This window comes from Manacus vitellinus, unplaced genomic scaffold (assembly GCF_001715985.3).
Source record: "Manacus vitellinus isolate BGI_N305 unplaced genomic scaffold, ASM171598v3 scaffold_7_pilon, whole genome shotgun sequence".
NCBI lineage: Eukaryota > Metazoa > Chordata > Aves > Passeriformes > Pipridae > Manacus > Manacus vitellinus.
In genome coordinates, this window is record NW_021940813.1 from 1,551,123 (window position 1) to 1,560,199 (window position 9,077).

Here is a 9,077-nt window from a genome sequence, read left to right on the forward strand (position 1 = left end):
TGCCATCTGGTCCCACAACCAAAGCAGATAAGGGACTCCAGCCTACCCCCTCCCCATCAGACCCTGAGCCACCTTTCCTCCTCCAGAGACACCAACCCCAGCCTCAGAAAGCAGCGGGAAGCCGTGAGGGTGCAGGGCAGTCACACCACGATGGCTTGGATCTTGCAGCCGACAAAAGCTTTCCCAGCAAACTTTGCTTCCCAGTGCTCTTCCCCTCCACTGACAGATCTGCTGCTTCTCGGGAAGGATTAAAGAGATAAAAAAAAAAAAAGCACATTTCCTTGCAAGCCAAGATTTGTGTTGGCCTTGAGTAAATCTCCTGAAGCAAATCCGTGTTTACCTAATGAATTAACTGGGAAGGAGCAAAAGTCACTTGTGGGTAAAGAAGAGATAAGCCACAGTGTCAGCACACCTTCACAAACTGGGGTCACCAGTTACCAGCCAAAATGCTGGCAAACTGGATTTTATGAGTTTATTTTTTTCTTTCTTTTTCTGGTGACGCCCATCCCTACCATTTTATGGTGGGGTGAAAAGAGATGAGGCAGAGGGTTGAAATTATTAGGGCTGCAAGCCCACACCACACAAGCCCCCCCTCCCCTCCAGCCCTGTCTGTGTGGACATGCTTCCCGTGCCCATCTTTCCCCGTGGAGCAGCTCACAGAGCTGCAGGAGACCTGCCAAGCCCTGGGTGAAGGTGGGAGACCTCCCTGGGGGCTCAGGAGCACCCTGACTCCCCTCAGAGACCCACCTGGGAACAGCAGCATCCAAGCATCTCCCTTATCACCACAAAGAAGTACCTCAGACCCCAGTGCTGCCCCTTCCAGCAGCAGCCACCCTGTCCCAAAAGCTGAGGGTTGGAGGTAGCAGCTGGGCTGAGGGGACTGGTGCAGAAGGGCTTCACAGAAGGAAGAGCATTACTGGCTTCCCACCTTCTAAAACAAGGTTGCATTCTGCTCACTGTGTTCAGTTCCCCTGACATCTGACACAAAAAATTGTCAAGAATGCTTTTTTTTTTTTCATTTTTTTCATTCACTTAAAGCAGATACAGAGGTGTTTTCTAGACACCCAGAGAACAAAGAAATAAGAGCTTATCCTTAACTAGTCCAACTCTACATTCCTGTCTGCTGGAGAATTCCTCATGTCTCTCCTCAAGGGCTGGGTGATTCTGGCATGGTGCTGCAGGACTGCATGGATGTCCTGCACAGATGCAGTTACAACACACACTCAAATCTCTGCATCGCTGTGCCCAGGATCTGGATCCAAACTTAGATTAAGATATGCCAAAAAACCACTGTGGTTCTGAAAGTAACCTTAAAAACTGCCTGAAGTGTGGAAACCCAAAAACTGTCTACAAGACATGGCAGACAACCCAAAATGGTACCAAAGGATGGGACTTTTGGAGCACACAACACTGGTGAGCTGCTCCCCTGCTGACATATTCAGCAGTCACATCTCATGAATTGCTGGGTGGGAGGTGAGCAGAATCCTCTCTGGATTACCAAACCCCTGTGTCCCAGTACTTCTCCCAACCCCTGCCTGAAGCTCCAGTGTTGATCCATCAGCCATCAAATACGCCTGACCTATTACAGGTGTCCTGTGATGGCCCCGTTACTTCCTGCTAAATACAGACTCTTGGGCAAAGGATAAATGGAAATCTCCACTGGAGTTGGGAGGCAAGCCAAGAGAACAGGAATGATAACACACAGCTGCTGTCACTTAATGAAAATATATGGCAAGGATCATAGGCTAACGTTTATAGAGTACTCTGCAGATAGGAGATTGCAGTTATCAGGTTATCAAACTGCACTGATAACTTCAAGGGGAAGAAAATCAAGATGCTCATTATTTAAACTGAGGGAAATTAAGATGAACTCAGCAAGGCAGAAGGAGTTACATGCAAACTTGCCTCATTCAAAGCAAAATGCCATTTTATTGCTTTATTTAAAAGAAATGGTATTGCTGTCACTGAGCAAGACAAATGCAGCATCATTTGAACAGAATGATGGAGTGACACAGGCTGGAAGGGTCCTAGTCCAGCCTCCTGCTTCAAAAATGGGGCAGCACTAAGTTCAGCCCAGGCTGCTCAGGGTTTTATCCTTGTGGGTCTTGAAAACCTCCAAGGCTGGAGCTGTGCAAGCTCTCCACCACCCAACTGACCCTGCAGCCTAAAGCCAGAACCTCCCAGGTTGCCTGATTTATTCAGAACTTACTGAAAGCACAGATACTGCCCAGGTCAGAGTCAGCCTTTGCTCAGGATGAGGAGCAGAGGCTGCCAAATTTCAAGTCTCTCCACGACACCGAAGTTACCTGAGTCAAGGTAAGAGATAAGCCACACTCACCACCTCCAGTGTGTCAGACGAGTGTGTTCTCTGGCTCCAGAGCTGAGTTTATATGTACTGGTGGTAGGGGACACCCCTGAGCTCCTGGAGAGATGCTGATTGGGTCCTGCCCCACACCTAACTATGCCCAGTACCTGACTGCCCTCCGAGGGTAGATGATGGGGCTGTAAAATAAAGATAAGCAATTTATTGTTCGTTTCAATCTGTACTTATCTTCAGCAGTGCTGTCAGCCCATCCCCCAGCAATTCTGTGCTGGTTTCAGAATTTCGTTGCTCATCTGGTTTCGTGTCTTGTACTGAACCTGCTGCTTAAACCTGGCTCCCCTCAGTCAGCCTGTGCCTTGCTGAATCAGGAATAAGCAATGACAGAAATTATATAATATGTTGGGTGCTATGTCTGGTAGGGACTCTCTGTGTCCTCTGGGATCCTAGGATTAGTCTCTGCACCACTTCCAGCCCTAAACCTCTTTCTGCTGCTCCTCATGAAACTGCTTTACTATTAAATCAGCTCAGAGCAGAGAGCAGCTTCTGCTCCGTGGTGACTCCCAAACGCCAGTTGGGTGATCAGGAAAATATCTGGATGCAGATTTTACTGAAAGAGGAAGAGCCCATAGGAATGTCAGTCGCCCTTTTTCTCTCTCCTTCCCAGAGCCAGGGCAGCATGCAATGCCACCTGGCCCAGGCTGGGGCTGTGCTCCCCCAAAACACAGCAGTGAAGGAACCTTCACCACTGTTGAGATCATCAGGAAAGAATAAGGCTTGTCAGAATGCTTATTTTGGAATTAAGCCTCTTGAAGACGTGACTGGTGTAGGCGTTAGCACAGGGATGACATTACCTTTGGTCTTTTTGCAATAAATGGACCCTCTGGAAAACATTGCCAGAGGTAATCCATCGTAGCAAACTCTTGCGGGCTGTCTGATGTGACACAGAGCGTGCAGGTCTCTTGTGAAGAGGCTGCAAATAACCCCAGCCCCAGCAAGAATTGTGTTTTCTGGGCATTGCAGTTACAGAATAACCCAGCCACCCCTGCCTGGCTGTCTCCTGCAGCAGCGTGTGCTCAAAAATAAGATTCTTCCCTTCAAACTGCAAGAATATGGGGATCTTTCCAACCTCAGATGAAACTGAGATTTAGAGGGGTATTGGAGGGGTAGAAGACAATTTTGAAATAAAATGATTCATTTAGAGAAATATATTTTTTAAAGAAAGGCTTCCTTCAAAAAAAGGTCTAAACGGCAATTTTTGGGACTTTGAAACAAAAAATCATCCCCTTTTTTGGGGCAAGGTAAAAACTGTTAGCTGCATCTGATAAAAATGCTCAGGCTTAGTTGCTGGCTGGGGTTAAACCACAACAGACCTTTTAGGTGCCCATTGTGGGGCTTGAGGGTTTGAGACAGCAACAGGTCTGATTGGAATGTGCTACGTCAAATTTATAGCTGTTAGTGCTGTTTAGATATTAATTGCCAGGCTCCTGTGCTTGCCATGGGACTTGACCAAGTGTAGATTAGAGTCTAGTTGCTTGTTAGTGGCTACTTTTTGCTTTTGCCACTTGCTGGAGTGCTGTGCTGCTCATCACCTTGTTCCACCGTGCCTGGGGACATTCCAGTAACAGCCACGGACTTGGAGACAGCCAGGGCATCGCTGCTGCTTCCGTGCCACTGTACTGGACAGGCTGGAACTCCAGTGTGAACAAGAGTCAAAGGGACTCTGTGGATGAGTCCACGTGGCAGAAGAGCACCCTGAAGCACCTGTGGCCGTGGATAAGTCCATGTGGCAGCAGGAAGCACCAGTGGCTGTGCGTGAGGTCACGCTGGAGCACCTCAAGGTGTGTGGCCGTGGGTAAGCCCCCAGCAGAGCAGGTACATCCCTGGAGGGACTGCAGCCAGGGATAAGGCCATGTTGGAGCAGATACACCTCTGAAGGTGCTGTGGCCCCTGGAGAAGTCCACACACCCCACACTGCCAGAGAGGAGGCTGGGGATGCGCGAGGATTTCGGAAGGACACGGCTGTGACACCTGACCCCAAGTGACCACAGGGATGTTCCACACCATGTGGCATCATGCTCAGCATGTAAAGCTGGGGGTAAGAAGGAAGGAGGGACATTTGAAGTGATGGTGTTTGCCTTCCCAAGTTGCCATTTCATGTGATGGAGCCCTGCTTTCCTGGGAAGGCTGAACATCTGCCCGCCCACGGGAAGTGGGGGATTAACTCTGCATTGTGCTTTGTTCACGCACATGGCTTGTGCTTTACCTGTCTTTATTTCAACCCACAGGTTTTCTCACACCCTTCCAGTTCTCTCTCCCATCCCCAGTGAGTGAGGGGCTCCACGGGGCTGAGTTGCCAGCACGGGTTAAACCACAACATTTTCCCACCACCACTGTCTCCAGAGCTGCTGTACAGTCTGACTCTGTGGCATCACCAGCCCTATGGTTACACACACAGCTGTTTTTGCTGGTTTTGCCCCAGCAGGTGAGGATACCAGGCTCTGTGGCATGGGTTTTCCTGCTTTGCCTGTGCCTGGGTTAAGAGCAGAGGAGGAGCTGGTCCGCAGGGGACTGGCTGAGGTCTTCACTGGCAGCCTGCTTCCACCCACACAGGAACACCAGGCACTTCACAGCCTCTACATATGATAAAAACACGTCCCATGGGTACCTAATCTTACCTTGCTATTCTGCAATGCTTGTGTTACTAAGTTGAAAAAACACACGACAGCACATTCCACGGTGGGCTCACACTGCCCCGTCCTCTCTCTGAAGTCACCTTGCAGCATTTAACCTGCAGGACTCCATTGACTAAACATCAGTGCCCTCAGGCTGGGAAGCAACAACTGGAAAAAACCAGCCAGCTGAAAGGCAGGGAGGTGCAGGGAGTGACAGCTGAGAACACTGGGATGGCTCCGTGCTCTCACAGGAAGGTGTGACAGGAGAATTCATGTCCACGCACAGGGAGAGAGACTCTGCATTTAAACTATTATCATCTAAAAGACTCTTTGCAGAAATAGTTTCATAGTACTCATCTTATCTTCACTGTGAGGGTGGTGAGGCCCTGGCACAGGTTGCCCAGAGAAGCTGTGGATGCCCCATCCCTGGAAGTGTCCAAGGCCAGGTTGGATGGGGCTCTGAGCAACCTGGGCTAGTGGAAGGGTGTCCCTGCCTGTGGCAGGGGCATGGAACTGGATGATCTTTAAGGTCTCTTTGAACCCAAACTAGTCTGTGATTCTGTGATCTCGGTGGGGATGCAGCACTCAGGTTTTACTTCTGGGCACTTGGGAGATCTTTTATGACCACAGTCTTACCCCACAGGGAATTTTTCTCTCAGAGGAGACAATCTGGTTTTAAAATGTTCCTGATTCTGCTGTACCAAGTGGGAAGAAAAACTACATGTTTTCCTCCCATGTAATTTAATAATCAAAATGGCTTCATCAAAGCAGTTGAAGCTCCACAGCAGGGCTTGAGAGGATATCAGGAGAAGAAGGGTTAGCAATGCTCTGGGAAAGCCCAGCAGATAATTCAGGGCCATTTTGCATGAGGGCATGAGGTTAAAACTGCTGCTGGTCAAGCTGAATTGGACAGTGAGCTGAAATACTGGTGATAATACCTGCTATCTGAATTATGTGGGTAAACTGGGACAAAAGGAGGCTGTTACTCACTGTTAAACATATTTTTCACCTTTTTGACACATTTGGTGCAAAAGTCTTATTTCAGTGCAAAACTATTCCAGCTGAAGCATGACATGTTCCATCTGTCCAAAACATGAATTTTATGCAGGTCCACTCCCCATAATGTAAGTCTTCCCAAAAACAGATAAAGAATTTAATTGCTCGTGGTCAGAGCCCACTGGCACTTCTGAGCAGGGCTGTGTTTGGTGATGAGCCTCACTCAGCAGGGATCTGCCTGATGGAGTGAGGCACTTGGGGTGAGGTGCACCAGCCCAAGCCTGTCCAAGGCAGAAATGGGTTAGAAAAGTTACATTTCTGTTACTGCACTGAAGCAGCCATTCACACCCACCTGCTTCAGGAGAGGTCAGCATTTGCTTGAACATCCCGTGGATTTTTCAGTGCCTCTGGTGAGCCTCCTTTGGTGGTGCATCTGCTGCTGTTGGCTGTGGGCAGAGCGGTGCTCCAGAGTCAGCAGGAGAAAAGCAGACCTGCTGGCTTTTCTTGGGAGGACACTGGAAGGGACCCAAGGCATGAGCAGCTCTAAACCCGCTGGGTTTCCCACCCTTCACAGGTCAGGCCTGCTTGGCTTGCCCCATGGGGCTCACCCACTCATTCCTGTACCCTGACAGGTCCAAAAGGCAGCAGTTTCGCTGTGAATCAGCGTGTCCTTCACTCCAGTTTCCCTGGGGACGTGAAGTGTCTGTTATAGACACAGGGAATACAGGGATGGGTGGTGCCCTGAGGACACGTGCCCTGTTTGCTTGGGCACACAAACCCAGCTGGATACCACCAGAGGAAGCAGTGACTTTCCTAAGTCTGGGATTCAGCAGGTGTGGAAAAAGCTACGGCGTATTTTTAGCTCCTGAAAGAGCAGTGCAACCTGCAATGTAAACACCACTTGGCTTTTCCTCTAAACAGGGGTAGATTTTTTTAACAAAGCTGAGGCAGGGTGGTGGCAGGTGAGTTGGCTGTTCTTGCTGCCCCACCATGAGTCAGGACCTCCGGGCTCTTCCCTCATTCACCATCCTCCAGCACCACAGCTGCTGGGTGACTTGGCATTTGGCACTGAACAAAACAGTTGGTTGGATTAGTGGCTCTCCTCCACCGTTCCCTTGACCTTGGGGAAGGCACATGAATGGACCAAATGTTCCGGAGCTGTTGTTTGATACAGCACCCACGCCCAGGTGAGCATCCCTTGGCTGCATTCCTCCCTCCCAGCCACACCTATCATACATTGCCCTCTCCATTATGGGCACCAAGAAAAACAAGCCAGAAAACTGATTTCACTGATGAGGGAATATGGTGTGGGGGGAAAAGCTGCATTTTAGCCAGACATGGTCTGCACGTTCACTGTGCAGAGCTAGGGCAGCTCTGGGGACAAGATGGGCCCTGGCAGGCAAGGGCAAGGGCATGGCTGCAGCAGAGCTTTGTCAGGGGCTGAGGGAGAGATCCCAGGCTCTGTGGGACCCCTCCACACACAGAGCATCCCCACTGTATGCATTGAACCCTGTGGCAAACAGTGCCAGCACCCTGGTGCAGGCTGGACTCCTCGTGCCCTGGCAGGGGCTGTGGCCCTTCCCTCTCCACAGCTCCACTTCTGTTAAGTCCATGCAGATAACGAGCACCTTTAGGAATATTCCATGAGCACAAAGCTCAACCACGTCTGCTTTCCCCTTGCAGTGGCAAAAGGCAGCAGCACTTCCACCAGCAACACAAGTGTGGTTTGGTGGTGGGTGGTGGGGCTTTTCTTTTTTTTTTTTTCCCTAAAGGCATTTTATTGCTTTCATAAGGCAGCTTTCTGGACTGAAGTCCTCCCTTTATCTCCAGAGCCAGAACAGCTGATTGTACCCAGTAATTTTCCTGCTGGTGTCCCATGAGGAGGGGCAGCCCCACAGCTCAGTCCCAGGGGTGCCATTAGGCTGTGACTCAGCTGTCAGGAGGTCTTGCAAAAGTGAGGTGTGGGCTCTCGGTGCCCAAACCTGGGGGCTGCTGCTCACAGGGCACCGAGGAGCCCTGGATGTTTGTCTTAACAGCTGCACTGGCTAAAACCTGTGATCTGGTTCAGAACCTGGTCTGCTTCACAGGGTATTTCTTAACCTGCTCAGCCCCGTGCTCAGGACTGTGGTCACGGGCCAGCAGCAGGAGCAGGAGCCTCCATCCTGCTGGCAGGTGGAACTTGATCCCACACACTGCCAGCCACTCACAGCCTTTGGCCTTATGCTGAAATGGTCTTTTCTTGCACAGGTGAGCCTGGGAGCAATGCTGGCCTTTGGCCTACTGGGCTGTGATATCAGGATCCTTTTTGCCCCCCCTTTGAGTGGACTGCCAAAAGGTGAAGGTGAGGCAGTGATCTGCACTCGCTGCTGGCAATGGCAGCGTTTCAAGTATCATATGAGAAGGATGTGTTAGATAAAGAAGATAAAGCTGAGGACAGAGCACCCTGTGTGTGTGAGGAGATACCTGAACACCAAGCGTGAAAGCAAGGAGATGATGCTGGCAGGACTGGCCCCAGCCCCAGAGGCAGGCAGAGAAAGCCCCCTCTACCTATTTCCTCCCCTGGCCTTTCCCTGTGTCTCTGAGATGGAACAATGTCCTGATGAGACTGGCCAGCAGGGTCCTCAGCTCTCTGGACATGGCTGAGCAAGGGCTGACCACATAAGGAAACAGGACCAAAAAACCAAGGGATGAGTGGTTTACTCACTTGCCCAGCAGATATAAAACCACCTTCATCATGGTTTAACCTGAGCAACTGACCAAGACATCCAGTGACAGCACAAATAAAAAGCTCTGAAGTGACACAGACAGTCCCTTTGGTTCCTCCCAGCTGCTCCTGACACACAGAACAATACCCACACAACTCATGAACTCATGCACCTTTTAATATCACAGCCTCACCACAATCCCCAAAGGACATTGTCTTCCCACAGAAACACAGGTTGACCCATGCCCCTCACATTTATTCAGGGATCTCTGTCCAACTGACCACACAGGCAACTGGTGCTGCAGGAACTGCAGCAGTGGCACCTGAGCCCTCCTCTGCATCCCTCCCTTCAGACCCTGCTCAGAAACACCAGCATTGGTCT